Source organism: Spermophilus citellus, assembly GCF_964194105.1.
Source record: "Spermophilus citellus genome assembly, chromosome: 1".
In the NCBI taxonomy this organism is placed as follows: Eukaryota; Metazoa; Chordata; class Mammalia; order Rodentia; family Sciuridae; genus Spermophilus; species Spermophilus citellus.
Genome location: NC_138182.1, coordinates 113997063 through 114017291, shown reverse-complemented (window position 1 = coordinate 114017291; position 20229 = coordinate 113997063). Strand labels below are relative to the sequence as shown.

The window sequence follows — 20229 nt, the reverse complement described above, 5'->3', positions numbered from 1 at the left end:
ACCGCGCGCTGGCTGTGGCGGGACCCGCCTCCTGGCGGAGGGCCCGGCCTCCTGCAGGCCGAGTCCTCCGGGGCGGCCGGACATTGGTTACCCGCGGCCGTGGGTGGGCTGGGCGGCAGCCGCAACCCAGGGCTCCTGTCCCTCTCTGCGTGGCGACTTCGGCCCCGCTGGAGCCCTCTGTGCAGCTGGGAGTTGTGCTCTCAGGCTGTGGGGTGAGCTGGGCAGCAGCTTGAACCGTGGTCTCTGGTCCGGTCTCTGCGTGGAGACTTCAGCCCTGCTGGAGCCCTCCCAGGCGGATGTGAGCTTACAGCCCCGTGTATCTCCCTCCATACACTGTGGGGAGGACAGGATGAGGGAGAATCTTCACTTTGTGTGTGGGTTCCTGTGTTAGAGGACCTATGGGACCTCTATCCCTTCTTTCCCCCTGAGAGATCTTGCTTTTCTACAGAACTTGAAGATACTACCTCTGATATGTTCAGTATCTTTAAATTTTTGTTTAATGAATTTGGGTTTTCTTTACTCTCGTTTTGTAAAATTTGCCTGTGCTTTTGCTTTTTTTATTTCTTTTTTTAAAAATTTAAAACATGCCCGTGTTTTTGTTTTTGAATTTGGTCAAGTTGCTTGTGAGCCTTGCTGTGTTGTTACTGATGCAGGCCTGGAACTTAATGATCCTCCTGGCTCAGCTTCCTCTAATTGCTGGAATTACAGGGTACACCACCAGGCTACATTTTGCTTTTAAGTCTGTGGAATTTTTGTGTTATGATATAGAAACCAAGTATTATTATTATTATTATTATTCTTTTGATTGGCAGTGCTGAGAAATATTGAGGTATAACAGAGAGCTACCCTTCCAGGACCTCTGAAATAAAATTGGCTTCCGGATAAAATTCTCAAATGGATTAAGTGCAGATATGTTGTAAAGTAGGAGAGTGACTCTTAGGCCGGCAAGATTAAACTCTGCCACTGGATAAAGGGGATCTGTTTGAAAATCAAAGTATGTGGTACCAAAGTCGGAAAGTCTTAGAGGAAAATGTAACATTGCCCATCCCAACACATAGAAGAAGATGGGCTGGCTTAGTGAGTTCACCATCTGGAACTGAGGCAGGGGAAGGTGGAACAGGCAGTACCTGACCATTGGATGCATTGTTCTAACTCAGCATTTTTTTTAAACACCTTTATTTCACTTATTTATTTTTATGTGGTGCTGAGGATCGAACCAAGGGTCTCGCATGTGCGAAGCGAGCGCTCTACCGCTGAGCCACAACCCCAGCCCTAACTCAGCATTTTCTAAAATTGCAGATAGAGTTGACTCTGGGGAGCTGATGATTACTTATAATTGAAATAGAACACAATGCAAAATAATACATCAGAGAACTTCACACGTTGAAAGATAAGCTTTATTTCGTTTGAATGTCTTTGAAATTTTCAAGGATGTATAGGTGTGTACTAGGATGATATAAAATGTATTTCTTACCATGGGCTGCCTTCCAAAAATACCTTGAGCCTCAAATTGCTACTAACTCATTTTCCCTATGAACTGCCTTCATTGTGTTGTCCCTTGTTTACAATACACACATCTGCCTACGAGAAGGAAAGGGCCAGTCTTAATGAGTCTCATTTCTTCCCATGCCTGTGTGTGTGTATTCGATATCTTCTTGTATGTCCTGTGCTGCAGTAGCCCACTGCTTCACAGCCCCAGGCCTAGAATAAAGATCCCAGCATCAGTGTATCTGCCCATATTATTCCAACAGAATCGGTGGGGGTGGAGTTACTATGAATTAAAAGTTGAAGATGGGTTGAACGAAGAGGAGACTAGGGTACCTAAAATTACAGAGGCAACTAAGGCCAATTCATATGTCCAGCCAAAAGTGCTGGCTCCAACTATAGCAGGAGCTTTTTGTTCTCTTTATTCCAGAACTTCCTATTTCATCGCCTTCCCCTCAACTCTGACTGTGCCTCTCCTTTCCTTCCCCTAAACCTTCCTAACCCCTGCTTTGACCTCATGTGTGGTTCACATGTAGCATTGGAACTCCAGGAATTGCAGGCTGGGATCCGAATCCTTCAGTCTATTCAGAGCCCAGATTCTGGTTCTTCCTCCTCACTTTTTGGGTTGTCAGACTGTCTCCCATCTCCTTTACTTCCACATTCAGTTTTTCTGCTTGTCATTATGTGGCCCCCAGGATGCTGATTTCAGGTAGAGTTAATGATCACCTTGGGGCAAATATTAAGAAGGCACTAAGCAGTTAAGAAGGAAATGATGATCAAGCAGAGGTTAGAGTTTCTCCACCTGCTTTTAAAAGGTTGAAGGGGGCACTTATGCTTTCTTATAAAATCACCTCTGTACAAATTGAAGTCGAATTTACATGACTCTTTTTCCTAGTGCAACAGTATATTACAGATTAAAACCATTCTTTGCCAATTTAATGACATCTGGCTTTATCTTTCACAGAGGATTATTTTATCACCTGTTTACAGGCTGGGAGAAGGGACTATTGGATTGCTTTGAGAATGCAGAGGTTTCCCGGTATGGGTACGACGTTCATGCTAAGTATTGAAAATGTTATCATTTCACCCAGTCTCCACATCTCCAAGCTCCCTGAGAGTTTGGCAGGACCAGAGGACTAGCCATGTCCAATGAATCATTCCAAGGGAAGCAGGAAAGTACCAGTATCCAAGCTGGATCATGATTCAGTGTTATAGGCTGGGGCCTTCTGCAATACTTAGGAAGCACCAGGCACCCCCTTTCAAAACCTGATTCTTGTGGTCAAGTCAAGAAAGATTTCAGACATGTCACTCAGAGTAACAGGTATAAGTTTAATAAGGGTGGGAAAAAGTAAAGGACACACACTCAAGGGAGAAAGTTGGGTCCTCTCAGAAAGGAAAGGGACAGAGTGCCTCTCCTTCCCTCCAGTTTTATTGGGGGTTCCGGGAAGTTTCCAGAGAATCCTACCCACCCAGGTTTACCTCTTGACTTTGGACTAAGCAAGATGACAGCAGAGTTTCAAGTCCACACTGCCATGACAATTCTGGGTCACTTTGTCCTATGCTGACCAGTTCTAATCAGAACCTGTTCTTACAGATTTTATGGTTAAGGGCAATTATTCTTAGCTTCCTGAGTTCTGGGATCTGATCTGTGTGTAGGTCACAAAAGCCTCCCCCTTCAAGCTAACTTTTGTTATTTTCAGCATTTAGGGGCCTGCATATAAAAGGTAGTTTGCTGAGGAAGGTAATAATACTCTCAACTTGAGCCAGGCAGGGCTATAGTAAATTGCTTCATAGGAAAGAAAGCATGTGGGCATCAGCACAGTGGACCCAGTTTATAGAATTAAGCCCTTAACTTCCTGTTCCCACTGCTCATGTTTGTCTGTTCCCTATCAACACCACTACTAGCATAGGTTCCTCTGTCACTCAGGGAAGCACCATATACCCCAAGTTGCTCTACCTGAGGAGTCAGTCCTCTGAAGCCACTAAGAGGGCATTATTTTTTAATGGATCAAATTGGGTAGGTCTTACAATTGCCTTAGCTTTGCAGAGCACATGGAAGAGAGCATGGAGACATGCTGATGTGACATGACGAAAGTGTTTGTTTCACAGAGATGACCACAAAAACTCACAGTACAGAGTTTTTGAGAGAAGGTTTAGGAGGGAATAATATACGCACAGAGTTAACTGACATGTATATACCCTGAGGTTTGAAGTAGATATGGTGTTCCACATGGGTTGTATGGGGAAGAACATGGGTATGCAAAGGATAACAGGGGTAACAACTGGGATGATCTCAGGCTTAGTGGAGCTGGGAAAGGCTCCAGGGTCTGGTAAGAAACACAAGTATGGCCCTCAGTCCCAACATGGTTCCGTCCTCTGCTCTCTTGTCTGGGTTTGCCTGTGTCCAATGAGCTCATCTTGTTTGGGATCTCTTAAATTTTCCTGTGCAGGATATCAGAGGCAGTGTACGTGGCTGTCTTCTCCCCATGTCTCACTCTTTTGGGTCTTCCACCACCTACTCTATTCTGCAGTCCCAAGGTCCCCTCCCTTCCATCATTCTCCTGTGCATGGAGCTGCCTTTTCCTAGTTCTGGCAAGCACTGGATGAGGACAGGTTCCCTGGAGGCTCTGCCATGTATGTGGGGTTGGAAAAGCTCGCCTGTCTTCACACTTGAGGGCTCTCTCAAAACTTAGAGAAAGCAAGCACAGGTCACCATAAGCTAGACCAGTCTCTTCTACAGCCTCTGGAAAGAGTGTGCTCATGTTAACACTGGTTTAGTGCAGCATCACTCATCCAGACATCAGCCACCCCAACGAGAGTGTAAGTTTCTGTTACTTTAACCGTTGTGTTTGTGATGGTTTCTCTCAACAGCAGAAGGAAACCCAGCTTCCTTGCATCTTAAATCTGTGTGACCATTTGCATCATGCCAATGTAGCCAATATCAAGTGGTAGCGGTCAAAACTGTGCAAATCTGGAAAACTATTCTGTCAGCAACAGCTTGACAAGGTGACCAATTCAGTCTGATTGTAGAAGTCACGTACTGTGATTCTTTCCTCCTTAGCAGCAACCTTGGAATGTAAGGTACCTGGTGTACTTTGTGGCTGCATGTGGAGATATTCTCTTTGTTTTAAAGTACTTCTGTTGCCTAAACAGATCTTTTCTTCTAAAGCTAATAGGCATGCATTATTATCTGCAGTTAAACAATTTTGGTTTACATATGGGGAAGGCTATTACTATCAGAAATTTCATATTTACTCTTGGAATTCGTTTTGGGGATGGGGTGATCTTTATAGCTCCTGTCTTCTCTTGATAGTTGCACAGTTTGCTGCCTGGTTGTTCTGTCATCTCATGTGTCAGGTGAATGTGTCAGCCTTGGAGTCCTGTCCTCCTTTTTTTTTTTTTTTTTTTTTTTTTAAGAGAGAGTGATAGAGGGAGAGAGAGAGAGAGAGAGAGAGAATTTTTTTTAGAGAATTATTTATTTATTTATTTATTTAAGAGAGAGTGAGAGAGGAGAGAGAGAGAGAGAGAATTTTTAATATTTATTTCTCGGCGGACACAACATCTTTGTTGGTATGTGGTGCTGAGGATCGAACCCGGGCCGCACGCATGCCAGACGAGCGCGCTACCGCTTGAGCCACATTCCCAGCCCGAGAGAGAATTTTAATATTTATTTTTTAGTTATTGGCAGACACAACATCTTTGTTTGTATGTGGTGCTGAGGATCGAACCCGGGCCGCACGCATGCCAGGCGAGCGCGCTACCGCTTGAGCCACATCCCCAGCCCCCTGTCCTCCCTTTTTCTGGCTTATAGGGGCTAGTGTCGGGCTGAGGTTCCCACCAGTATCTTGGAATTGGTTAAAGTAAGGGATGTTGTGATTTGCTTAGTCCTCTTGGTGTCTTAGTTTCATTTTTCCTCCAAAGAGACCTAGGTAGAAGTGTGTGTAAGGAGAGCTGAGAATGTAGCTCTGTGGTAGAGCTCCTCTAGGTACAATCCGTAGAATGAAAGGGAGGGGGAATCGGAAGAGAAGGAGAAAAAATATAGAGAGAGATGAAAATACTTAAAAAACATAAGTGAACAGAACCCATCAACATATGATGATAAATATATACTGTCACCTAGTTTGTTCATCCCTGGAATATACGATGGATTAGTATCCAAAAATCATTTAATATAATAGTCTATCAGTACAATTTTTAACATATCACCTCAGTAGAGGGAGACAACAGGATGACAAAATTCAAAACCTATCATGATGATTCAACAATGTAGGAAGAAAAGGTAACTACTCAAGCTGAAAATGACCTCATAAAATTCCATAATCAGTATTACACTTTATGGTGAAATCTTTATATTTTTTTTTTAATTGAAATTAATTAGAATTAGGGGCTGGGGATTTGGCTCAAGCGGTAGCACGCTCACCTGGCATGCATGCGGCCCGGGTTCGATCCTCAGCACCACATACAAAAACAAAGATGTTGTGTCCGCTGAAAATTAAAAAATAAATATTAAAAATTCTCTGTCTCTCTTTAAAAAAAAAAGAAATTAATTAGAATTCAAGCCAAAGATCCAGCAAGTTTTTTTTTTGTTTTTGTTTTTTAAGTTGTAGATGGACGTAACTTTATTTTTATGTGGTGCTGAGAATCAAACTCAGTGCCTCACACCTGCTAGGCAAGCATTTTGCCACTGAGCCACAACCCCAGCCCCCTTTATATTTGTTTTCTAAGATTACAAAAGATAAACACATGCTCTCACATATCTGTTCTTAATTGTACTGGAGTAGTAGCCAGGACAAGAGGAAAATAATTCTAAGATATATAGACTGGAAGAAGAGTACTAGGATCACATATGTGCAGGTAACAAGTTTAACAAAGTAACAAGACACATAATCAATGTATGATATCAGTTGTTTCTGTACACAAATAAAGAACAACCCAAAAACTTAGTTTGGGAAATAATTCCAGTTATAATGATATCAAAAAGAAAATACTTAGGAATAATTTTTTTAAAAGATGTGAGAACTTGAACCTTGAATAATAGAACCTGTGGCTTGTGCTGAGAACACCTGGTATCCTCCCTGAGCTACCATGTCTTGCCTCTGAGGACTTCTTGTAGAGGGATTTGAGAGGGGTTGTATTGTTATCCTTTCTGTTATTACAAACTGGCTCAGGGTGAGGTCTGCATACATAAGTGTATTGCCATCTCCAGTTCTGTCAATAGAAGAACCAGGCCCACTAAGTGAAGGAACAACATCCCATATCCCAGAGGTGCTGCCAACTCCCCTCACCAAATGCCATTTACCTGTTTAACAGATCCCTGGTACCATACCCGTGGATGCTTAAGAGAGAGATCCAGGATCCACAGCTCTGAGGAAGGGAGATGAGAATTTCAAAGTATGAGGACAGAAGCCTTTGAGAGGATCCAGGCTGGGTTCCCTAGATATATGGAAGAGTTGGGGTCATTTTAATCAAGGGAGACAGAAGCATGTGAACAATGCAATGCATATATAGGAAAAGAGCCAGCCAGGCTCTTATGCAAGAGTCAAGCCTCTCACACCCCTCCCACAAACCTCATTCCCCTTTCACTAAATACCACTCAATGCACACATCACCTCCGACTGCTCAAGCTGGGCATTTCCCTGCTTGAGGAGAAACTTCATTGTCAGTGGAACTCTGAGAAACCCCATGTCCTTGTCTAGTTTGTAGCAGAAGCCACAGAAGGAATAGTTAGGGTAAATAATGTAGACACTGGAAGTTTAAACATGCATGTGGACTGTGGAACACAGCCATATTACCCTGCCATTTATTCCATTATTTTCACAAGAGCAGTTTCTCTAACTGTATTATAGTCCAAGGAAAATTCAAATTAGTGGGTTTGGTAGAGATTTGCCATTTTTTTGTTTGTTAGCAAATCTAACATTTTTTCATGTTTTGGCATGCATCTGTAAAAAGTAAACATGGGTTCTGTGGTAGTGATACTAATATGAGTACTAAAACAAAGCTGTTTTTTAATGTCATTAAGTGTCTCAACATCCAGATTTCCTTATTACTATTGCAACATCCCAGGGTGTTAAACCAGATTTAATAAGGAATAATAATTCCACCTGGCTGTTACATGAATAATTGACCCTTCTTGGTTTATTAGGACCTGGTTTCCTACTAACAGGACACTCTATTGGGAAGATAACAAAACTTCCTGTTCCTAATGGAAGAGCTCAGAGTTTTGTAGGAAATACAGTGATATCTCTGGGAGAGGTCCAGGAGGGAGGAGGACTCTTCCAGGTTCCTTCTGTGTATGTGCAACTCCGTTCAGTCTACCATCTTCTGCACAGAAATTTTTTACTGTTTGGCTCTCCCTAGGATTCTCTGCAGACCAAATTGAATTCTGTGTCCCTGAAGATAGGTGTAAGTTGGAAGACAAGCCAGGGGCTTCGAGGAACCCTAGGGTTTCAGATAGCTGTCAGGAAGGGTGACATTGGTGTGGGATCTTCAGGTCTGGGGATGATGAAGTTGCAGCTGCACATGTTTCAAATTAGTGTTTTGCCAGAAAATAGTTCTGGGAGCATGCTTCCAGACATACGAAGTCTGGCTCAGAAGCTCTGGAATAGTGTGGTTGAGTCCAAGATGAGGATGATGATGGGGTTTTGAGCCTGAAAGGTGTGCAGTGTGAGTTCACATTCTAGCTCTACCACTGCAGGGTCTTCTCATAACCTGACTGACACTCAGTTCACCCATATGTAAGATGAGTGTATTTTTATTACTAGTGAATGCCACTGAATTCCCAGAGAAGCAGTTGTGAAGTGTCCTAAGCAAAGTTAGTATTTGTGGGAGTTTTATTGTTTTTGTACTAGGGATCAAACCCAGGGCCTCGTATATGCCAGGCAAACACTCTATCACTGAACTATATCCCAGCCCATCATGTGATTTTTTTTTAACAAACACCTAATATTTATTAATAAATTAGTACACTTGAAGGCATTTTTCTGATATCGGTCCCTCACCACTACCCACAAACCCCCAACACACAAAGGGAGTTCACACCACCTTTGCATTAGAATCTGGCAACTGAGCATTAGACAGTAGGTTTATAAATGGGAGCATAGTTGCAAATATATCAGACAAGAGTTCTTACAGCTGCAGCCATTTTTAATTAAAGTGTTTGAATGATGAAGGAAATCCAGCAAGATCAAGGCCTTGAGGGCAGACTGGATCTATTGGCTATGTGTGTATAAAAACAGACATCTTTTAAAGCAAAGCTAGGCAAATTCTCTATGGAAAAGGTGCCACTGGCACTCAATTTTGATTTTCCGAAGTGCAGCAATGTGTGCCAGAACAGCTCAATCCCTAAAAGATGAAGTTCAAATTCTTTGGTGGCCCAGGTGTCAAGCCACTGAAACGGCAAGTCCGGATGGCTTGAGGATTTCATTTCTCTAGCCCAGAGCATATTAACATTAAGAGGGGCACAAGTAATCAAGCATTCTGCACAATGTCCAGGTGAAAACCATACAATCGGCAATAGTGTGGTCAAGTTTCAGCCATGAATATGAACTACACACAGACATATTAAAAAGATAATCCAAAGACTAATTGCATTACAGTAACTCAACAGGGTCTTAAATTTCCTTAATTCTTAAGAACATGTGTAAAGGACAAACAATAATAAAAATGGTAGTAATAATTTTTTTAAAGTAGGTGTGGAAAAAGAAAAGTAGGTGTTGAAAGACATAAAGACTGCTTATAGAATTCATGAGATGCCATTTACACTTTTAAGAAGTTAAGAGTCCCATAATCCAGTGTGCAGGAAAAGTCACACTGAGATTTATGGTAAGTTAAGTGAATTTAAAGTGCACAGAACAATTTTGAAAATACATAAGGCGGCAAAAACGGAGATAATACAGAACTTAAAAACCTTTAGTGGTGGATATTTTGCAACAGTTATACCTTGAAAAGACTTATAATCGAACTTCCCAGAAGGGTAAAGAAAAAGAAAGAACTCAAACACTGGCCATATATTCTGTTAAACACACACACACACCCTCAAAAAAACAAAAGTCAGGAACAAAACAAAACCACCCTGTCACTAATCTCCAGCACGATCCTCAGAATGCAGTCTCCCTACTTCTACAACAGATCAGGAAGATGGCTATAAACAGAGTCCAGCAGGGTCTGACTGGCTTCTTGGCTCTTGACTCCAATAATCTCAAATAGCCGGTCTAGTTTGTCCTCAGCTTGGGGAATCTCTTCAGTTACCCGCAGCTCCTCAGGGTTCAGAATGTGCAGCATGTCATCGAAGATAGGCTGCAAATCACAGGGGTCCAGGAGTACCTGCCGCAACACTGTGTCCTTCTTTTCTTTGGTAATAAAGGAGCCGGTCCTGCTCAATGCCGAGGATCCGCTGGATGTGGAGTCACATCGGAGAAGGGGCTCGGACTCATCCACGAAGAAGCCCTTGTGCTTGTCCAGCGGGGAGGGCTCCACAGTCAGGAGAGTGGAATTCTCAAGTTTCACGTTAGGACTGGGGATGGGGCTTGGGCTAAGTGGGCTGGGGCTTGTTGGGAGGGCCAGTTTGTCAGTCTCCAGCTGAGTGGTGTCCTCCATCAGCCCGCGAATCTTTTCCACGACATGGTTGCACCGGTGCTGGCACAGGGCACTAATTAGCTGGGCGAGGCTGGCCTCAGGGCCCCGGATGGTCCAGTGCTGCAGAGCCGCGTAGGCCCGCTCGTGGTCCGCTGTGTATCCGTTGGAGAAAGCGGCCACCTCCCTCTCTCTGGCATTGCACAGAAACTGATAGATATCCTTCCACTGGCTCCCCACTTGGGCTGCGACATGCTTCAGGATGTCAACACCATGGCCATTGCAGTAGTAGATCCACTTCTCTCGGTTCTGAGTTGGAGTCATGGATTTCTTCAGCGCCACCTTTTCCACAATGGCGCTGGGATCCTGCCTGGGCCCCTTTTTCAGAGTCCTGGAGCTTTTCTGGATACTGCATACTACTATCACCACAAGCACCAGCAGCAGGAAAAGCACAATCATCCAGGGCAAGTGCTCATTGATGTCAAAATGCTTGTGCAGGTTCTGTCTGGGATGGCCCCTCTTGGGGCCCTTGATGGGTGTGCTGGACTTTTCGCCCCCCCCCCCCCCCCCCCCCCGGTGGCCTCCATAGATGGCAGCAGCTTGAGGATGTGTCGGTGGTGGGGGCCTTGCTGGTGGCTGACTATCTGGAGGCTTGGGAGGGTCTTGTTCACGCCTTCCTCCCCACTGGCTGAGCTTGTGTTGTCAGGGACTGTCCCTTCTTGGATGCTACTCAGTACCTTTGGTCTAACAGAGGCAGAAGAGTTGGATTCTGTTGAGGTCATGCCTTTGGGAACATAAGTGGAAGAAGGGACTTCATGGGATTCCATGTGCTCAGGGCTTGAAAAGATGGCTGTGCCAGGGGAAGGCGGGGCCGTGCTGGAGGCCAGGTGTGTGCCACAGACGTTGTCTGTCTCCTTGGTCCCCGGCTTGATCACCACCAGGTTCTGACTCAGACAGTCTGTGTATGTTTTGCATTTCATCACACTAGAAGGCACATCAGAGAAGGTACCCCGAGGGCACTGCTTACACCTCCACGTCCTCGTTCTCTGTCCCTTTCTTCCGCACACCCCAGTCCACAGGACACACTGTATGGGGTGCGCAGGTACCATTAGACTGGAACGTGCCAGGTGGGCAAGTGCATTCTCGGTCAGTCAAGGCAGCACAAGGTTCTCAACCATTGGCCATGGGCATGGCTGATTACAGTCATGGCATTTCTCTATGCCATTTTCATGCCTGGTAAAGGTCCCTGGAGGGCAACTGCTGCAAACTCGCAGGCTTGTGTTGGTACAATGCTCGGAGACATAGGTTCCTGCTGGACACTTGTCACAGGTTAGCACCTGGCCAATTGCACGGTCAACATGGCGGTATGTGCCAGTGAGACTTGGGGCCTTTGGTTCTGGCTGAGCCGAGGTGGTGCTAAGGAATCCAAGCAGGAGAAGGGAGCCCACGATGATCGCCGGCGATGCGGCTGCAAGAGGCGAGGGCGGTGCTGCTGCTCGCGGAGGTCCCCATGGCTGAGCCGGGGGCTCGCAGGGACGCCCGGGGCTCGTGGCCCCACGGCAGCTAGAATCGGCGGCTGCTACTGTCCAGCGCTGCATCCACCGCCGCCTCATCTACCTCCAACACCCCATGTGCACTGCAGCAGCCGGGCAGCGGGACAGGGGAGGGAGGTGGCAAGGGAGCTCTGGAGGCGCTCAGCACCTGCCGAGCGGCGCGGCCGCCCGGGCTGGGAGAAACAGCCGCGGCTGCAGCCTGCGCTTCCCGGCGCTCTCCTCAGACAGCGGCTGTGGAGAACCAGGGAGGAGGGCTGGCCCAGAGAGAGCAAAGGGACAACTTCCCATAGCGAAGCCTCCAGCCACTACCAAACACCCTCCTCCGCTGCCCAGACCCGCCCCATGTGATTTATTAATGTCTCTGGCAAGAAGATTTTGAATCTAATCCCGCATTTCATAGCCTGCCTAGCACTCCTGGTGTGAGTTTAGGGAGTTCATAGAAGACCTCATTTCCAGAGACAGGGAGTTCTACAAGGCATATTGGGGTACTGGATGGTAGCCCTGTTTTTCTTTGGAACAAGGTAGTCCTTATGTAGTATGAGGTAGGAGGCTTCATGAATAGAAATTCCACCCTAAAGAATATCCTTGCAACTTGAATCCTCTCTCTGGCAGCCCAGGCAAAGGAGATTAAGAAAAGAGAAGGTCCTGCTTTGATGTGGACCAAATAATTATTGATACTACCACCTAGTGTGAATAAGATTTGAGCAATACTACCTCATCCAGAGGCTATCAGAGACAGGATGCTATTTGGAAGTTCTGGATAACTTTCAGAAGAGCAATTTAAGGTGGGCTGTGACCATTAGGGAAGGGCCTAGCAAATATTGCTTATTCTTGGGACAGTGAGGGTATGCCTGGGGTGGAGGGACAGCCTGTCCTGTTTGGCAAATCCTATCTACATTGCTCCATAACACTTCTATAACTTTACTCTGTCCTCTTTATGTACAGAATTAAGTTCCTAAACCTCATCTTCACCACATTGTTCTCTAGACTTAATGGTGTTCCCTATATCCTGGTGGTTCTTCCTAGTAATTCAGGAAGTTTGCCAGCATCTTGCTGGCTGATGAGAAAGGTAGAGAAAGTTGGATTTGTGGTAGTAAGTGAACAGTACCAGGTCTCATGTTTTGTAGGTGTCGGGCATCTTGGCTTTTTGACTTGTGTTACCTATTTTGCCACAATGAAGTAAAAGCTGTTGTTTTTGAGATCAGTTTCAGCAGTCAATTTAAAACAAATTTTATTTTAGAAGATTTTTGCCTTGAACATGCTTATCCTTTTAATCCCAGTGGTTTTCTGTGAATTGTATGAACCCAAGGAGATAATACAGATTTTTTTTAACTTAATGTCTATAATCTGTTCTTGAAATTCATGAGTGCTACAGCCAATAGGGGCCTATTTTTTCATTATTTAAAATGGGAAATTAAGCACAATTGCTTTTACTTCTAGTTTCTTAAAACAGTACACTAGCAACACATAAGTGATAAGATCACAATATAAAAATGTAGACATGATTGCCAGTTTCTCTGTTTGATTCCTATGGCCTCAGTGCCTAAGTCTTGCTGAGGTCTCTCTGGTTAATATTTATTGTGCTTATGAAATCACTCATGTGTGATTGTGAAGTTCTTTTGATTATTTTTGGCATATCATTAAATTATTTCTCACTGCTCTACCAGTATGTTAAAAACATTGAATACTATAAGATCACAGGTATCTGTTCGTTACATAATGTATCACCAAAATTTTTCTGGGCTTAAAAAAAAAGGAAGCGTGTCATTTGTTCATTATTCTGTGCATCAGCATTTTGTGCTGGATGCATCTGGGCAATGCTTTTGCTGGTGTTGACTGGGATCCCTAATGAAGCATTAGTCATCTTGTCCCTTAAACGACTGGTTCCTTGAAGATGGCTTTACTCTTGTCTGCTGGTTTGTGCTGGCCATATGTATCCAACAGTTTAGCTCCTTCACAAAATGTCAGGCAGGATTCTAAGAAGGCAAATTCTTTTTCAAAAAGAATTTTTATCACATTTATTATTGTCCCATTGGCCAGAGCAACTGAAATGGTGAAGCCCAGAGTCATTGTGGAAGGATTAGGGTTAAAATGGAGATGAAGATGCACGGAGACACACCCTAGGGAGTGGTACTCAAAAGTGTACTATAGCAGATGCACAGTATTCCCATGCTGTCTTGCGGAAAAGACAATAGGTTGTAAGATGCATGCTTTCTATGAAATTTAAAAATGTAAAATCAAGAGATGTTCTAGCAGAAACACTAATACAGAGTGCTACATTATCCATCTGTATTGTTGGGAAAACAGTTAACACTGCCTAAGTTTTGTTGTGTAACTTAAATTTTAGTGATTACATAGTGTTTCTTTCTTTAGTTTCATTAAACAATCATCCTTAAAATTTTACATTATTTCTTCATGTTAACATTATTACTAAATCAATGGCAAATGAGTATTTTCATTAACCTAAGGATAAATTGTATGTTTAATCTCTACCAATAATAGAATTGCTAGTGTTCCTTTAACAAGATATTTTCAATAATTCTCACATATAAGGGACTACATTCATAAAAGGAGGCTTTCTTGTTATTGGTTTTTAGCTTTTTTTTTTTTTTCTTTTCCACCAGCTACTGTGTAGAGATCTTTGTACAACAGAACCTAGGAACAAGGCACACCAACTCTCATGATTCCTTCCATTCACCTTGTCTTCCAACTGTAATTCCATAGTCTCCTGTCTGTCTCCAGGAACAAAGAAAATGAATACCACTGTGGTAAGTTATATTCCTCAGCTTGTTTTAGTGTATTTTAGGAGCTTTTACTCCTTAATTCAAATGGGATTAGAATCAAATAAATTTGGGCTGGGGATGTGGCTTAGGCGGTAGCGCGCTCGCCTGGCATGCGTGCGGCCCGGGTTCGATCCTCAGCACCACATACCAACAAGGATGTTGTGTCCGCCGAGAACTAAGAAATAAATATTAAAAATTCTCTCTCTCTCTCTCTCTCTCTCTCTCTCTCTCTAAAAAAGAATCAAATAAATTTAACATCACAAAGAAGATAAAAGTTGATATGTTGATAGAGCCAGATTATAAAATCTTGGAGCCATCTGAACTTCATGCAACTTGGGTTCTGATCTTTCTGATACCATGGCCAAAAGACCTATTTTATATGGCTGGAATTGACACTAAGAGGAGAACACGCTAAATTCTCCTGGCATATGTAATCTAAAACAGAGGCTTGCATAGATGTTGTGGACAGTGCTTCACTGCCAGTCACAGCATTCTGCTGTATTAGAGAATCTAGTGTTAGACAATCTAGTGCTAAAACAAATCAATTAAAACAGTTTTCTGGAGTTGCTAAAACCATGTGGTCCCACATAGCTTTGGAAGACCTGGAATGTGTGGAGGACAGAGTCTGGTACAGGGCTTTAAATAACTGCCAGTATGTTGCTACATTGTCTGTGTATGTAAATCATAATGCAGAGTGTCCAAAGTTGTCTTTTCTGATAAATGTGTCTAGTGCTCATTTGCACTCTAACCTACTCTTCCTTAGTCTTAGTTCAGTTTTTCAAAAGTTCACCAGGAACTTAAATGGTAGTCAACTGCAAAGCTGTTCTTATATCTGCCTTATTCAAGTCTTCTGTCATGACCTTACTGGTGCTTTTTTCTTCTTTTCCCTGAATTCTATTTTTTTCTCATTAACAAAGATTATCGAGGTGTTTTGTCCTGTTCCTCATTCACCTACTCTGCTATTCTTGTCTTATTGAGCCCTGTGGTATTAGAAGTACCAGGGTACCTCAAGGAATCAGACACATACTCAGAAGTAGCTGGGCAAGGCAAACTTTACTTCTGCAGAAGTGTGTGCTACTGAACAAAGTCCAATAAGCAAGCACAACTTGGTGGGCAGTCCACCTGTTTTTATCCCTAATGCAGTACTGCCCCTTGCTCTGGCAGGAGGAGCTCAGGGTCATGATCTATGCAATTGTGGTTAATTTTAAAATTGGGGAAGGTAAAGAGAAGGGCTAAGTTAAAATGGCTATGATTGGATACAGATTGGGAAGCTCCAGGTATTTAGATGGATAGGCTACAAGTTGCCTTTCTTATACCAGTTTACATTTAAGGCTAAATACTGTATTCTAAAAATGGATCCCTGGACTCGTATTTTGCACACTGGTTTGAGACTCCTACGTATTTCTCTGTTGCGTGGACCTCTTCCCCAGCCTTTAAAGCAATGGTTCACTTACTTGAGGGCCTCTCAGGCTCTATGAATCTTAAGTGAAACCACATCCTCCATTCTTCCCTTATATGGTATTTCCATCAGCTACACCTGAAACATCAAAGGGAACTTTGCCCTGGTTCCTCCCGCCCCTCTCTGGTCTTGGAGTCATCAGTTGTCAAATCCAACTGTTTTTGTTTCTTGTTAAATTTTTATCTTAGTGCCTGTAGTGCACTAAATTAGGCCTAAATAGGAGATATTAGTCTAAACAGATATAGTAGTAGCCTTTTTTACACTGGAAATGTCACTGTTACGAAGACATGAATAGGTGTGTTTGCTTAGTGACGAGGTTGGACTCTCCTGGGCTGTGCTAATAGCAAGCAGGTGTGGTGAGGCCTAGGAGTACGCACTTAGTGGGTACAGTTTCAGTGAGAATCGAGAGAAAGATACACAGGGAGCAGTTCTTAATAATACCTTCCTTTTGTTTTTATATCATTATTGTTTTTCTGGTTTTAGGGATTAAACCCAGGATCTCAGACATTCTGGAAAAGCTTTCTATCACTGAGCTACAATCCAGCCCTTTTTAAAAATTTTATTTTGAGACAGGGTCTCCCTAAATTCTCAGACTGACCTTGAACTTGGCAATCTTCTGCCCAGGCTTCTGAGCAAATAGGATTTGAGGTAATGTGTCTCCACATTCAGCTAATTTTTTCAGCTTTTATCATGGAAAGAATCTTGCTTTATATTAAATGCCTTGTCTACATCTGTTGATGATCATATGGTTTGTCTTTCATTCTGTTGATGTTATATATCACACTCATTGATTTGCATATATTGGACCATACTGAATTCCTGAGTGTAATCTCACTTGATAATGGTGAGTCATCTTTTGCTTGTTTATTTTGTGGTGCTGGGGTTTGAACCCAGGGCCTTGTACATTCGAGGCAGGCACTTTACCAACTGAGCTATATCCTCAGCTGGTGCGTCATCTTTTAATGGGCTTTTGGATTATGGTTGCTAGTATTTTGTGAAGGATTTTGTTTATTAAGGATATTGGTTTGTAGTTTTTATGGTTTGTGAGCTCACGCACACAGTTAAGTTTTGCTGTGCTTAGCAAAACAAGGAGTTCTGTGAGAAAGTGTGAACTCTTTGAACTGTGTCCTTGTTGCTGTCTTAAGATAGGAAAAAAAATGTTCTGCCAAGTGTAAAATATATATATATGTGTGTGTTTGCCTAGAAATAACTAATCACAAATTAACTGATAAAAAATATGGAACACTATGATCATAAACAAAGTTTTCCTAAAAATGTTTATCCATGCTTATAAGGATTAAGCTGAAAAAAGGATGTTTTTTCTTTCCCCTTGTTTTAATTAACAATGCTGTATAAAAAAAAAAAAGTAAAGACAGTACTCATTTTCTACTAAATACATATGTGTACATGTGTCTTTCTTAAGCATCTCTGCTGTACCAAAAATTACAAATTGTCAACGAGTCTGACAATGGTTGTGTCCTCATCTAGTTTTGGTGTTCTCTCCAGGTATGCTGGTCTTATAGAATATGCTTAGAAGAATTCCTCCTGGTTTTATTTTGAGAAAAATGTAAGGAAAGTGATATTAGTTCTTGAAATTCAGTGCTGAAGCCATCTGATCCCAAGCTCTTCTTTGATGAGAGACTTCACTGATTCAGTCTCATTACTCGTTATTGGTCTGTTTAGGTTTTGTGTTTTTCCTGATTTAGTCTTGGTAAGATGTACGTGTCTAGGATTTTGTCTGTTTCTTCTAGGCCATCATATTTTTTAGTGTATAGTTATTTTTAATAATCTCTGGTGATCTTTTGTGTTTCTGCATTGTCAGTTGTAATGGTCCCTTTTTACCTCTGATCTTATTTGTGTCATCTTTCTTTTTTCCTTAGTCTATGGGATTGACAATGTTGTTTATCTTCTCAAAGAACAAGTCTTTGTTTCATTTGTTTTCTATATTCTTTTTTTTTTCTTTCTAATTCCTTGAGATGCAATGATAAGTTGTTTAGTTGAGGTCTTTCCACTTTTTGCTGTGGGCATTGATTGCTATAAACTTACCTCAGTACTGCTTTTCTTGTACCCCATAGATTTTTTTTTTTTTTAAATAATCTGAGGGTTTTTTTTTTTTTTTTTTAAAGAGAGAGTGAGAGAGGAGGGAGGGAGAGAGAGAGAGAGAGAGAGAGAGAGAGAGAGAGAGAATTTTTAATATTTATTTTTTAGTTCTCGGCAGACACAACATCCTTGTTGGTATGTGGTGCTGAGGATCGAACCCGGGTCACACGCATGCCAGGCGAGTGCGCTACTGCTTGAGCCACATCCCCAGCCCCCCCCATAGATTTTTGTATGTTGTATCTCCATTTTCATTTGTTTCTAGAAACTTAAATTTCTTCTTGAGCTAATGTTTGTTCTGAAGTAAGTTGTATAATTTCCATGTATTTGCATAGCATTCCAAGTTTTTCTTATTATTTCTTTATAGTCTTATTACATTGTGGTTAAAAAAATGTGCTGAGACTTGTTTTGTGGACTTTGATGTAATTGGTCCTTGAGAATGTTCCAATGCACTGCTGAGAAAAAATGTGTTTTCTGCAGCTGTTGGGAGAAATGATCTATAGATGCCTGGTGTGTGCATTTGGGTCTGCACATTATGCAGGCACCACCTGAAGTTAGAAGCTTTAGCAATACAGACCCTTTCTCTTACATCCCTGTGGACAGTGATAGAGGGAAGTTTTGCAGAGGGCAGAGCTTTGGGCACTGTGCCTGGTGGTACATTTTGCTTGAAAGGAAATAAGGCTAGTGTGCTGCTATATATCACTAGCTGCAGCTAGTGGTTTGGTTGCATGATCAGGGACTTGGAAGCAACATGTGTTAGTCATCTATTTGTCACTGTGACAGAATACCTGAGAAAGCCAACAAAAAGACTAAGAAAAAATAAAGGGTTAGGGTTAGGGTTAGAGGTTTCACTCCATGCTCAGCTGGTTCCCTCATTTCTGAGCATGAGGTGATGTGGTACATTATGGTACAAAGTGTGGTAGAGCAAATCTGCTTACCCCATGGCATCTGGGAGACAGTGAGAGAGGACAGGGCAAGTTAAAGTCCCCAAGGGTACATCCCCAAGGACCCATTTCCTTAAGCCAAGCCCCACCCACCTCCTATACTTTACACAATTTATGTTTACATTGGACCACTTCCAGCATGGAAGGGTCAGCACTTGGTTCTTACTGGAATAGTCAATATGCTGGGTATGGATTCTGTATATAACACTCTGCCAAACTACCATCGGTGGACTTAGCAAATGCTCACGGTTACGGTTTATTGTTATGAAAGGATCCACTAAAATTGACAAGAGACCAGCACATATAACAAGTTCCTAGAGTCCTTTTGCATGAGCTTCAGATTATTTTCTGTCAGTGGAAGCCTGTTGTCTTTGGCTCTTTCTACAAACAACAGTGTACTGTAACAGCCATGGGATAGTAACAAGAAGGCCATCTTACCCAGGCCCATTTCAAAGTCTTTTTAGGATTCAATCACATTAACACCTTAGTCTCCAGTACATTCAGAGTTCAAGCTGATATCACATGACTCAAGGCCTGTCCCCACAGATCACATTGTATGCTTAGACTGTCTGTGTGTCCAAAGGCTTAAGGTGAACAAACATTCATACCAGCCAAGATACTCAGGGACAGAGAGAAATTCCCCGGATCTGGGCAAAGGCAGAACCTTTCTTTGGGAACAGTTCTTCACTATATAGTTTGTGACCTGTAGACAGGGCTTCTTGGTTCAGCAGGTTCTCAATTTTCATCACATTTGGAAAATGTTTCCTGTGGTTGGATCCATGGGTGCAAGGCACACAGACACAGAAAACTCCCTCTCTGAAGGTAGAACCATGAGGTTGGTCATGTTCTCCCTACTTCACACACTCTGACCTTTTTAAGCTGTTGGAATTTTGTTAATTCTTTTAGGTGAAAAAAAATGCATTGCAGTGTATTTTTAATTTGTGTTTTCAATTTTTGTCAGAATTTGAGCATGTCTTCATACTTTCAAAACTTCATATCTGTGGAGGGTGGGGAGTGCCATGTCAGTTTGGGCTCCTTACTTTTTATTGAAATGCTCACTGTTTCTCTGTTTTTTACTATGAACATAATACTAATTACGGGGAAGGTAGGTTTTATGTGATGTGGCTTGTTTTTCTTTTGGCTTTGCTGTTTGTTTTTCCTTTTGTCATAAGAAGAAATGTTTTTACATTTATACTCAGGTTTCTCAGTTTTTAGTTGTATGCTGATAAAATATCCTTTCCTAACTGAAGATAAAAAGCAGAGTCATTTCATTATGTAATTCTTTTACTTTTTTTATGCACTTACTAAATAAAGGTACCACTTATTAAAGTGCTTAT

General features: G+C 42.5%; 3 protein-coding genes and 1 pseudogene across 4 annotated transcripts in view; 2 read left to right on the top strand and 2 right to left on the bottom strand.

The window, feature by feature from the left end:
- Positions 1-20229, top strand: part of LOC308645983 (obscurin-like) — a 438916-nt gene that overhangs the window by 64632 nt on the left and 354055 nt on the right. The gene's annotated exons all lie outside the window — the stretch shown is intronic.
- Positions 1-20229, bottom strand: part of LOC308646517 (obscurin-like) — a gene marked incomplete at its 3' end in the record, with an annotated part of 232569 nt that overhangs the window by 64475 nt on the left and 147865 nt on the right. The window lies entirely within an intron of this gene.
- LOC308645979 (uncharacterized protein) overlaps positions 1-20229 on the top strand; it is a 42278-nt gene that overhangs the window by 143 nt on the left and 21906 nt on the right. The gene's annotated exons all lie outside the window — the stretch shown is intronic.
- LOC308657582 (tumor necrosis factor receptor superfamily member 21-like) lies at positions 9404-11661 on the bottom strand (annotated as a pseudogene). The gene has a single exon. The product of its transcript is annotated as a tumor necrosis factor receptor superfamily member 21-like (transcript).